Here is a 9,934-nt window from a genome sequence, read left to right on the forward strand (position 1 = left end):
TATTGATGTTATTTTAGATGAAGTTTTCCAACTATTTGATTATTTGATGCAAATGTTGTGGAGACAGCTGGCTCTGTCCTCATTTCCAGGGAACACAGGAGGGAAGATAGAATGACATAATCAGACGGAAATCCTCAGCAATCATTTCCAGTGGGTGGAGGTGATGTCGGGGAACAAAAGAGAACTTTTATACAACAGACCCTTCATCTCTGAGCTAAAACACCTTTCAGCAGCTTCTGACCATTTGACAATTTTGCTTACCCGCATCCACAAAGACGGCTTGTGGGCTGGGTATTTTGGAGACGGAAATAAAAAAAACAAAACAAAACAAAACAAAACAAAAACCCATGTTCTACCCAAGATGATTTTCCAAGCACACTCATCAGCTCCATTTTATTATGGACAGAATGGAGGATCAGAAGATGAGTGAAACAGAGGATTTGTTATGTACTTTAATTCCATGTAGAAAGACTGTTCTAGAGTCAGGCATGGAGAAATTTTCCATATATTTTAGCCTAAGTCTAAAAATAACTACAGGGGGAAGACACTAAGAGGCTTTTTAAAAAAAGTTCTAAGGCATTTGTCTCAACTTAGAATACAGCACACAGACTGGCTCGATGCCAGGTATCACTAAACTATCGTGATGTCACTACACATACCAGTCAATTCTGCACCCCGGGGAGCTAAGACCTGGACTCTAGCAGCACTGGCCATGCAGGGCCGGGAGGTAAATGTAGACATGTGTGTTTTCAAGCACAGGTTGCTCGAGTTTGCTGCAGCTTGAAAGACAAATGGCCTCATCCTCAGACAGCCTGTGACTTGAGGACATTAAAGGTAAGTCCTGAGTCGGGGTTGACAGAGTTTTTTAAACAGAAGCATTCCAAAATATGTAAATTGCAGTACCTTTTCTTTTTTTTCTCCCCTTGTTTTTTCTATGTGTGTGGAAGCTTGACTAGGATTCAGTGGTGAGAGTTATTTATAGGCATGAGTCATCAGCGCCCTGAAATGGTTAACATGCAAGCAGCTAACTTACCCAAAGTGAGGAAGCCTCTGGGGAGAATCTGGTTTCCAGATAATCATGACTCATTCTAATACTCTTTTATAAATATATTAGCCAATAACACATTATAACAAATGATGTCCTCTCCCTTCACACACACACACACACACACACGCACACACACACACAGCAGCTAGTGATAAAATAATATGCACACCATTTTTTTATCTGCTTATTGTGTGAATATTTACCAGAACCTCCAGATGTCATAAAGGCTGGAGTACATGATGGTCTGTTTGCTTATGTGGCTGCATTAAAGTTGATAGTTAGAAATACAAGGGCGGTCAAAAAAATTCAGCAATATTAGCTTCTAGCAGAACAGAAACAGTGACTGAAGGGCATGTTCTGTTTTGCTCACAAAGTAATATGATACACTTTACTCCTACCTGCTTCTCTACACTCTGAGTTATATGCTCCTTTCACGCCCACCCACATGGACTCTGTGCTTAGTAACTATTCTACACTGAATCTCTTGACTGTCCTTTATTCTATGAAATGCCTTTTCATAATATTTAATGTCATCAAATTGATCCTTATATAAACTGATTAGCTGTTTGAAGTCCCACTAAGAAGTAAAAGAGTAAATATTAAAGTAATAGTAATTATTACTAAAATTCAGTCCTAATGAATTTTAAGCTTCAATCAGGTTCTTATTTGATAGTAAGGTTACAAACAGAACATCAGCAGTTATTGAAAACCCAAGAAAGTGCATGTTATTGAATGATTGTTTGCTATTATGTCTTTCACTTTTAAAAGGCTGATGCAACAGTGTCTCTGCTCATAACATTTCATGGTTATTAACGATGGGATCCTGTGGCAGAGACAGCTTGCTCTCTTCTCGTTCCCAACAGCAACAGGAGAGAATATAGAATGACATAAATAAAACTAAGATCCTAGGCAAATGTTTCTGAGAGGGTCGAGAATAAAATAAAGTTGAAAAATTACTCAGTATCATTTTGTCAAAGCCACAGGAGAGAAAAGCCTGAATTGAACTGTAGAAGGGAAGAAAACAATACAGAGCAGTAAGTTTCACTTTTGCATTTGCTCTCAGGAAGCATAACTAAAACGGGGTTTCGAATTACGATCAGCTCAGTGTAGACTCACTAATTTACTCTCAACTTCATTCAGGGAACCCTGTCCCCTTTTTTATATTTCTCTCTAATTTCTTCTCTTACATAGCATTTTAATCTCCGTCAATTCGAATTTTTTAGAGTGGTCAGGATACAAATAAAATAAGTGAGTTTATGTATGTTTTATGTATGTATCAATGCCTACAAAGATAGCAAATATTAATTGAGCACATATTATATAACCAGGCATTGTTCTCTAAGACTAGCATACATTAACTCAATCCTTACAAAAATTCTGTGTAATAGATATGGATGCTGCCCTCGTTTTACAGGTGAGTTTGGAGAAAGATCTACCCTACTAATAGGTATTGAGATAGGGATATCCACAGTGACTGCAGAGCTTGCTTGCCTAATCTTTCCACAAGGCAAAAAGACTTTATAAGCTTATTGTGTGTGTGTGTGTGTGTGTGTGTGTGTGTGTGTGTATAGCTCCTCAACAAAATTAGAACATGTTTTTTACTTATCCATATAGCTATATCAAAAAATCCGTACAATAAATTGACTGAATACATTTAATGATAAATTTCTTTTCCTTGATTTGGATAGTTTTTAATTTGGTAAATATTTTTCATAGTCATATGTCCAATTTTATGTTGTTTTGAAATAAAGGAATATGAAAAGAAATAAACTAGAAATGAAGAATTATGACATGTGAGGAAATGGGTACACATACTTCATTTTTTAAAAATTTCTTGAGCACTAGTATGATTTTTAATCATATTGAGCATTTAGTATCTTTCTAATTAGAAAATAAAAGAATGCTAAATTACTAGCCAGAACCTAGGAAGATCACAAGTGCCACCTTTAAATACTTGGGTTAGCCACAGAACATGTGGACTCATCTATTTCAGAGAACAGAAAATGGCATGCCCCAGAAATCCTTAGAATGTCATAAGCTAGAGTCAGAAAGCCCTTACTGCATTATCAGTAAGGCAAGTCACAACCACTAAGATGAGTGGAATTAGTTAGGATGATAGGATTAAAGAGGATAATTAAAAGATACAAAATCAATACCATCTGTACAGTATTATATGGAAAAGTTCAGTATTAAAACTTCAGCTATGAACCAGTGGAACAGGACACTGAAAAATAAGGAATAGAGCAGGGAATTAACCAAAAACAAAACCTACAAAAACGGGGAGAAAGAAAAACTGTCAACATCACATTTCTGATTATAAAAAAAAAAGTCTGCTTTAGAGAGCAAAAGTAAAATATTGCTAAATCCCATTGGTACACTCAACCATTAACTATGAGGTCATAGGTTTTTAAATTTTGTTTTTCATCTTGATTTACAACTCTCATTTGGACTTTTGGATGAGTTAGTCATGCATATTATGTCATACAAACTTACACGAATTTCTTTTTTTTCTCTACTTTGAAGGCAACCCTGTTGGTATCTAAAAAGACATGTAGAACAATGTGACAGCTAAAAAGTTCTTGTACAAGTTATTGATAATGCCCTTTTTAACTCTAGCTAAAGGCATAAACACAATATTGATGACAAGAAAACTATAATGTGATATGATGTATCACTAATATGATGGAAAATTATACTGTAAGATTTTTCTATACCATTAATAGGATTTAATAAAATGGGATTTTCATGCAAGATCAAGCATTGTCCGTAATGCCTCTGGATAAAAAGCAGTGCTATGTTTCATGTTCATAAATAGCATCATAGACAGATCACATATGATCCTTGAATATGAAGGTTTATAGCCTAAATAGAAAATCTTGCAGCTTCATGATATTTAGAGTTTAAAGGTTTCTATTAGAAGCCTTATTGATTAAGTTGTGCTTCAGATTAAAAATCCCCTGTAAATTTGGACTAGAAGCATATGTCTATTATTATTCCTTATTTACCTGAATGTAATTTATGAATAATATGTACATGTGTTTTATAAATAACACTGTCTAAAATTTTAATATTTAAGACTCAATTGATGAATTCATTTTAAACATGATTAACTGCATTCACTTTAAAAGTAAAATTTAAGTGTTCAATTAACTTAATAGTTTTAAGAAACAATAGGCATTTTATATGAAGAAAATCAAATACATTACTTTATTACTGGGGTGAGTTGAAATATTCTTTTTCAATGCAGATTGATAATGATGCTTCTTTCAAAGATTACCTTATGCTTTATTTCTCCTAAGGTCACTGATGTCTTTTTAAATTTTTCCTCAGTAAAACCACAGAATTTTCCAAGTTACACCTTTGTCTTATGTTTCATTCAGTGTCGTCCTCTTCAAAGAGAGCAATAGACATAATCAGAGAAAAACCCATTGGTTCCTAAGGCAAGTGAAGCCTCATCCGGCTGGAGCTCTGGATGCAGCAAAAGTGCACAGGGACCCGCTCCAACCCTTTAATTTGCAAAGGAGTGATCTATGCAAATCTGAGTTTTATGGATCCTGAGAGACCTCTGACAACTTTTTGCAAATATCCCAGTTAAACTATCAAACTCACTGGACATCCATAGGAACACCAATAAATTCCTTGTGGGTCTCTTGAGGTTCCTTCTGAATCCTGAATCCTGTAAGGATTGCTTGGTTTAGCCATTTAAGAGCTGATGAGGGTTTTGTATGGAAAAGTAGCATAGGTTTTACGGCACCTTTGAGGCTTCACACTACTTTCTGCAATTAGCACAAATGTTGAATTAACAGAAGAATCAATGGAAAAACTCATCTGGACTGCTCTCAGTTTATGGTTTATCTCTTCCAGGGTTGTTTTGTACCAGTGGTACCCAATTATTTAGTGTTGAAGGAGTGGCTGTATTTCTCACTAGTTTTTAAATCCTTAAGGGGAAATGTAACTGTGGAATGGAGGGGGTGGGAATAAAAGGGAAAAGTACTAGCATGGGATTCTATTTGGTAAAGGCATGCAGAGGCTTCCAAATACAGAAGTTTCTTTCACCAACTTTGTTCTGGTCTTTCCCTGGCCATCCACAGTAAGTTGCCTGCAGACCCCTGGGATTTGTGATCTTTACGAAGGCATCGTCAGAGATTGTGACCATGCATGTGTGTTTTCATCCATCACTGAGCATTAGGGACCCCTGGTCCAGATCCACTCCTGCGCTTTCCAAGTTACACCTTGGAAATATGGTAAGCCTATAAAATTCTGTGTTTTTATGTTCCTTACTTCTAATTCAGAAAGGCTGAATGGTGAGTTCTTGATCTCACAAGAAGTAGCATGCCACATGGTAATGTTTGTACAGTGAAAGGTAATTGGCGGTATGTCAGAGATCATTCCTGCTTGGGGCTGATCTCAGGACCCTGAGAATATGACCTGAACCAAAAATCAAGAGCCAGCTGCTTAACCGACTGAGCCACCCAGGCGACCCTGTCAAAGATGATTTTGATAACCACTTCTGCTAATATTCACATTTTGTGAATCCTGCTGAAATCCCAAAACGTATTCCAAGTTGGTCATAATACAATTTTATTGTCATGAATTTTATATATCTTATCATTACATTAGCATCAGTGAATAATTACAATATGAATAACATGGTGATAATAAATAATAACATTTATTAAACAATTAATGTATGGCAGGCAACATCCTAGACACATTGTATGTATTATTACATCTAAATCTCATTACAACCCATGTCCACTCCATTTCAGAAAAGAAAAGATCCAGTCTTAGAGACGCATGTGGATAATAACTAAGGTGGAATTTGAAGCCAGGTAAATTTATTGTGAATCCTGAACATTTTAACCATTCATTATACCACACTGCCTCTCAGCTGTTTTCTCACACCATGGTATAATTTATCCACTTATATTTATTAAGCTTTTAAAATTTCTTTGTCGTTCTTTTTTTTCTTTCTCCCCCTTTTTTTTCTTTAACAAGACAGAATGAAAACTGTCCAGTGGTTTATAACGCCGTCCTAGCACTTCTATACAAAAGGACTGTTTACAGTTACAAAATGTGTGGCCTTTCCAGAATTTCTTTCAAGACAAGGGAGTAATTGACAAAGTCTTGTAACTCTTTTATGCACTGTAACTCATGACCATTTCTCTTCTTTGATGTCTATAGCTCCCTTATGTAAAGAATATCAGGCCTCAGGACCCCTCTTGTTTCCATCTCTAAAGTCACAAACATTCATTTGAATATTTCCTTTAACGTCTACTGTTTTTAAACTGTCTTTGAATTTATATTCCTTGTCAAGGCAAAGGGAGGAGGATTCTTTTATTTTCATGTTTGAAATTTGTTTATTATTTAAATGGAGGTACATTTTGTGTCTCCAAAGCCATCAGCCTCAAAAATTAATTCTCAACGAGTTTAGTGCTCAACAAACCTCATTTATATTACCTTTGTTGGGCTTGAAAGATCAACAGTTTTTATGAGAAGATTGATGAGATTTGAGAAAAAAAAAAAGGTTACAGAATTATCTGTAGGAAGTCTTCAGATGGCAAGACATCACACATAAATTCTTCTTTAATATGTATTTCTTCTGCTGGTTCCTAAGAAAATAAGTAATGCTTCTGATAACCTAAACAAAAATAGTTTTACCCTTTATGTCTGTGTACTCTTGACTACTGTGGGTAGTGCCAGAAGCTAGGAAGCTAAGGTCCTTGGCTAATTTGACCACTTCACATCTAGCCTAAGGCATGGCTGTGAACCTGAACCTGACCCTGGTGCCCTCCACCCTCACAAACTTAACTTATTCTGAACTATTTTCTGTCATTCTTACATTGATTATTTTCAAATTCCTAGCAACTAATACTTTCTCACTTCTTTCCTTCCCCCAAAATTACTTTTTCCCATAATTTAAAATCAACTTACTTTACTTTTTTCCCTTTCTTTTTTCAAAACTTTGAAATCTTTGTTGTGAAAGCATCACTTAACCATATCAGGAGAATATTCAGATTTCAGCAGGTAAGTGGTCCCTTGTTAGTGAGCATTCCATATAAACATGTGTTAGTGTTTACATTCTGACAGATCAAGTCATACGCACACACACTCACAAACACTTATCGAAAATGCTGTTACTTTGGAGTGAAATGGAAAAATGCAAGTTGGGAGGCTGAGAATATAGCTCCAAGCCTTGCTGGTCCATGTAGAAATCCTGAAAAACAGAATTTGAAACTTGACTCCACTATTGGAAAGAAGGATTAATTTATCTTTTGCTTCTTTTGAAAATATCACTACGACAATGCCACCTAACTCCCTGGATTGTTAGGTAGACTTAATGTAGTATCTGTAAAAGTGTGTTAAAACTTTCTAAGTTGTAGGGGCGCCTGTGTAGCACAGTTGGTAGAGCACCTGACTCTTGGTTTCAGCTGAGGGCATGATCTCAGGGTAATGAGATTGAGCCCCACATCAAGCCCTGATTGAGCCCCAAGTTGAGTTCTGTGCTCAATATGGAGTCTGCTTGAGATTCTCTTTCTCTCTCCATCTGCTCCTCCTGCTCCTTCTCTCTCACTCAAATAATGAGTAAAGAAACCTTAAAAAATAAAATAAAACTTTTTAAGTTGTAAAAGTTTATATAGTTGTGACATTTTTTATTCAGATAAAATAGTTTGTTACAAAGAAATATAGTTTTCATATCTACAGACAAAAGGTTATTTTCTTTCTTTTTTCTTTTTTTAGAGGAAGAGAGAGGAAAGGGTGAGAGGGGCAGAGGGCAAGGGAGAGAAAGAATCTTCAGCAGGATCCAGGCCCAGTGCAGAGCCCAACACAGGGCATCATCTCACAACCCTGAGATCATGAGTCGAAATCAAGAGTCAGAGGCTTAGCCAACTGAGCCACCCAGGCACCCCACAGGTTATTTTCTACACACAGTTACTATTCATTATGAAAAATTCAAATATACCCCAACTTTGAAAATATGGTGATGAAACTCCATGTAGTCATCATTCAGTGTCTCCAATAATCAATTCCTGGTCAGTCTTTTGCATCTGTAGCTTTTCAGGCAAGATCATTATGAAATCAACCCCAGTCATCAGAGCATGATATCTGTAGATATTTCAGTAGGTATTTCTAAAGATAGGAAAAATTTTATAAAAATAATCTTTAACCATTATTACATCTAAACCAATTTAATAATAATTACTTTAATATCAAATATAAATTAGTATTTAGATTTCCTCAATTGTATCATAACTTTCTTTACAGTTTGTTTATTTGATAAGGATCCAAATAAGGTCCTCACATAGTAACAGATAGATTTATCTCTTAGTCTCATCTAGTCTTTCAGTTTTTAGTTATTCTTTATTTCTTATTGCAAGATTTGTGTTCTTGTTACTGTTAAAAAAAACAGGTCATTTGATTCATTTCTATACTTTTTATCTTATTTACTTCAGCTTCATTTACAGTATTTTATAAAAGGCTTTATTAGTTATACAAATGTGAGACATTTAAAGAATAATTGTTGGTAAGAGCTTACTACATTGTCACAGTAACGTCTCCATAATCATTAACTTTGGTATATCCCTGATGACAGTTAAAGTGATTCTTGTTACTCTAAGTGGAAACCAAAGGCAGATCAGAGTTGACATGGAGTAGCCTGGAGTAGTGTCAGTCTTGTGGGTGAAATTGTTTTCCCCAAAATGATATATTGAAGTTCTAACCTCTGGCACCTGTGAACATGACCTTATTAGGAAATATTAGCATCTTTAAAGATGTAATCAGGTTCATTGGAGGTTGTGTACAGTTAGGGTGGACTTTATTGAAATTCTGAAACTACTACCCATAAATAAAGTTGAAAATTGTATGGAAACATTTTCTTAGTGCAAGAAAGGTACAATAATACAAAGTTTACTGAAGTTTTAGAATATCCTTTTATTTTCTAGTCTGATTAATGTGAAGAATTGTAACAGCCTATGGGACGCCTGGGTGGCACAGCGGTTAAGCGTCTGCCTTCGGCTTAGGGCGTGATCCCGGCGTTATGGGATCGAGCCCCACATCAGGCTCCTCCGCTGGGAGCCTGCTTCTTCCTCTCCCACTCCCCCTGCTTGTGTTCCCTCTCTCGCTGGCTGTCTCTATCTCTGTCGAATAAATAAATAAAATCTTAAAAAAATAAAAAAAAGAATTGTAGCAGCCTAAAATGAAAGGGAGGATTTATTCTTTTCTCATGGACAAGTCTAAGGTGAGCAGCCAAGCTGATATGGGCATCAATAGTCTTCAGAGAGTTAGGTTATCTCCATCTCAGTCCATCATCATTCTAACGTGTGGTTGTGCCTTCTAGTCACCATAATGGCTACTGCATCAGTCATTACACAACAGATTCAAGCCTAAAAGAGAAAGAAAAGTGAAATGATTAAAAAGAAAGACTTTCCACCTGAATTATCAATTTTAAGAAAACTGCCCTCCAAAGCACCTGCATTTTCACATACACATCATTGGCCAGAACTTGGTCACCTGGTTACATCTAGCCAATTCATCCATAAAATATGGGAAAAAACCATCCAGAACATGTATTGGTTTAGTTATCACACAGAACAAACTTATTTCTGAAGATGAATGCTTGTAACTAAATTGAATTACTCCAGATGCTGTTTACAATCTAGGAATCAAGACTACATTTCAGACTCTCCTATGAACAACTGGGTAAATTTGACCATGTCAATTCTTTTTTCCAGTGATACCTGAAATATCTATTCTCCCCTCAGCTCCCTTTTGTACTAGCTTAAACACATTTTGTTTAGCTCTTTTACAAATACTCTGTTCGTCCTTTCCCCTCTCCCACCTCTTCTCTCTTTCTCTCTGTCTCTATGCCTCTCTGTCTCTCTGTTT

The 9,934-nt window shown here is 36.0% G+C and overlaps 1 long non-coding RNA gene across 1 annotated transcript; it reads left to right on the forward strand.

Annotated features, from left to right (window-relative positions):
- Positions 1-682: 682 nt before the first annotated feature.
- LOC113259369 (uncharacterized) lies at positions 683-9,212 on the forward strand. The gene is made up of 5 exons (XR_006410135.3): positions 683-834; positions 5,140-5,292; positions 5,818-5,880; positions 7,035-7,075; positions 8,992-9,212. It is a non-coding gene; the product is annotated as an uncharacterized LOC113259369 (long non-coding RNA).
- The last annotated feature ends 722 nt before the right edge of the window (positions 9,213-9,934 follow it).

The sequence above is a fragment of the Ursus arctos genome, unplaced genomic scaffold, assembly GCF_023065955.2.
Source record: "Ursus arctos isolate Adak ecotype North America unplaced genomic scaffold, UrsArc2.0 scaffold_13, whole genome shotgun sequence".
NCBI lineage: Eukaryota > Metazoa > Chordata > Mammalia > Carnivora > Ursidae > Ursus > Ursus arctos.